This window comes from Nomascus leucogenys, chromosome 11 (genome assembly GCF_006542625.1).
Source record: "Nomascus leucogenys isolate Asia chromosome 11, Asia_NLE_v1, whole genome shotgun sequence".
Classification (NCBI taxonomy): Eukaryota; Metazoa; Chordata; class Mammalia; order Primates; family Hylobatidae; genus Nomascus; species Nomascus leucogenys.
In genome coordinates, this window is record NC_044391.1 from 46,846,663 (window position 1) to 46,849,843 (window position 3,181).

Below are 3,181 nucleotides of genomic sequence, written 5' to 3' on the forward strand. Positions count from 1 at the left end.
AAGACCAGCCTGAGGTCAGGAGTACGAGACCAGACCAATATGGTGAAACCCTGTCTCTACTAAAAATACAAAAATTAGCTGGGTGTGGTGGCGTACACCTGTAATCCCAGCTACTTGGGAGGCTGAGGCAGGAGAATCGCTTGAACCTGAGAGTTGGAGGTTGTAGTGAGCCGAGATCACGCCACTGCACTCTAGCCTGGTGACAGAGCAAGACTGTCTCAAAAAAAAAAAAAAAAAAATTAATAGGATACAAAACCAAAGTGATAAAGATGAATGAGAAAGTAAAGAGAAATTATCCTGACATTGAGAAATAAAGAGTAACAAAAAAAAGTTTCAATCATAAGAAAAACAGTAATTCATTAAGAGGAAGAGAATAATCATTTCACACTGTATACATACATGAAAACATCATGTTGTACACCTTAAATTACATAATTTTGTCAATTATATCTCAATAAAGCTGGAAAGATGAAGAGATAAATTGTAAATGAAAGTAATAAATAGGCTATTAAATTGATAATTTGTGGATTATATAAACTCATTGAAAAATATTCAAATTTCTTTCTGATTTGATCTCACACTAGCATTGAGGAAGATAACATAAAACTCATGCCTATAATCCCAGCACTTTGGGAGGCCAAGGCGGGTAGATCACCTGAAGTCAGGAGTTCGAGACCAGCCTAGCCAACATGGCGAAATACCATCTCTACTAAAAACACAAAAATTAGCCAGGCATAGTGACGCATGCCTGTAATCCCAGCTACTCAGGAGGCTGAGGCAGGAGAATCGCTTGAACCTGGGAGGTGGAGGTTGCAATGAGCCAAGAGCACAGACAGAGCAAGATTCCAAATCAAAAAATAAAATAAAATAAAATGCAGAATGTCACGAAATTCCTATGTTAAGAGGATATTTGATAGCGTTTTCTGAAATTTGACAAAAATACTAAACATATATATAAAACCAATAATGAACTGTGCAGGTGAAAAATAACTTTTCTGAATTATCACCAATAAAAAGCAAATACTGATCAAACACATTAGAGAAAAAACTAAATTATCTTTCTATTCTCTTTAGAAAATATTATAAACTATCATTATATGAAGAGATGATTAAAGAGTACATCGCCATATAATGTAAGGGGAAAAAAGTATGAAGAAGTATGCCTGGCAGTTACTTAATAAAAATATGTTACTTTAAATTTTTGCATTATTTGTAATATTTTTCAACTTATAAAAATTTATAACGTTGTATTTTGTTTTAGTCTAAATACATATTCAGTTGTGTACCTACTTTTGTATCTAAAATTGTTATTCTTTTTCTTAAGGAGCCTCCACTCGCCAAATGCACATAAACTTCATGCCCCACAAAATTTGAATCTGTCCCTGTTATCCACTTTTCTCTCCACCTAATTGGTCTACCCTCACCCATGCTTGTCCTCTTCCAATCTGTTCTTCATGCCACAGTGTAAAGGATCTTCTAAAAATTCATGTATGATTATATTTCTCTTATATTCTTTCAGTAATTTCCAATTAGCCTTACTATAAAAACCCAAGTCCTTAAAATAGGATCTGGGCCCTCACCACCTCTCTCCCTCTGCTCTAACCACACTGACTTCTTTTAGTTATTGCAATGCACCAGCTCAGGACCTTTGCATATGCTGTACTCTGTGCTTAGGAGACATTCCACCACCCCAATACTCCATTAACCAATTATCTCCTACTCAAACTTCAGATTTCACTCAAAGATCACTTCCTCAGGGCACCTTAGACTAAGTCAGCCTCCCACCAACTTAAATACTCATTGCACCCTTTACTTTTCCTTCATAGCATGTCTATTTGTAATCATATACAAGATACAAGATTAGATTGTCCATCTCTCTGCCATTAGACTGCAAATTCCATAACGAGGGACAATGTCTCTTCAGCACTAGTGTAGCAGTGTTACCGGAAAGGGGTCCTGATCCAGACACCAAGAAAGGGTTCTTGGATCTCGAGCAAGGAAGAATTCGGGACAAGACCATAGAGTAAAGTGAAAGCAAGTTCATTAAGAAAGTAGAGGAATAAAAGAACGGCTACTCCATAGGCAGAGCAGCCTGAGGGCTACTGGTTGCCCATTTTTATGGTTATTTCTTGATGATATGCTAAACAAGGGATGGATTATTCATGCCTACCCTTTTTAGACCATAGAGGGTACCTTCCTGACATTCCCATGGCATTTGTAAACTGTCATGGTGCTGATGGGAATTTAGCAGTGAGGACGACCAGAGGTCACTTTCATCACCATCTTGGTTTTGGTGGGTTTTAGCTGGCTTCTTTACTGCTACCCGTTTCATCAGTAAGGTCTTTATGACCAGCATCTTTTATCTTGTATCTTTACGACCTCCTATCTCATCCCGTGACTTAGAATGCATAACCATCTGGGAATGCAGCACAGCAGGCCTCAGCCTTATTTTACTCAGGCCCTGTTCAAGACGGAGTTGCTCTGGTTCAATCGCCTCTGACAGCAGCATCCTGAACAAAGTGGGCAACTAATTACACAATTTCTGGCCTCAAATAGTTTATAATCTAGCCTTGAAAAAAATAGAAAAGAAACAATTTTACAATTTGGGGCTTCAATACAGATGAAATAGGTTATTTTTTTGTGCAAGAAAGTCTTCCTGGAAGTCTCGAAACCTGAATACGTAAGGATTAGTTATTCTAACCAGCTTGAAAAATCGGCCTAGGCCAAGGCCATAACCAAGTATTCTGGTTGTCTAGGAACTGCTCTGACCATATTTCCGGCATAATTGTTTTTGCAGAAAAACTACTTCAGTTTTTTTAAAGCTTCTTTTGCCTTCTGTAGGCTTAGTTAAAAAAAAAAGTATTAAGATCCTTTTGTGATTCATAAGCCTGATGATTGGGTTTTCACGCTATTGTGTGAGTTACGACCCCCTACCTCAAACCTTGTTAGGACTCCGCATATTACCCCTCTGTGGTGAAAAAAAACAAAGTAATAAAGGTAATTCTTTTTTTTTTTTTTTTTTTTTTTGCATAAGCCCTATCCTTGTACACATGAGGTTTCAAAGTGTTTCCATCATTATTTTTACCCTATAGTAAAGTGTTTTCACGAGTTTTTTTTTTTTTTTTTAATACTTTAAGTTCTGGGATAGTTTTCACGAGTTTTAAGAGACCCTTCTTGGCAA

At 37.1% G+C, this 3,181-nt stretch overlaps 1 non-coding gene across 1 annotated transcript; it reads left to right on the top strand.

Moving 5' to 3' along the window:
- Positions 1–2,867: 2,867 nt before the first annotated feature.
- LOC115837440 lies at positions 2,868–2,974 on the top strand. The gene has a single exon (XR_004032481.1). It is a non-coding gene; the product is annotated as a small nucleolar RNA U13 (small nucleolar RNA).
- The last annotated feature ends 207 nt before the right edge of the window (positions 2,975–3,181 follow it).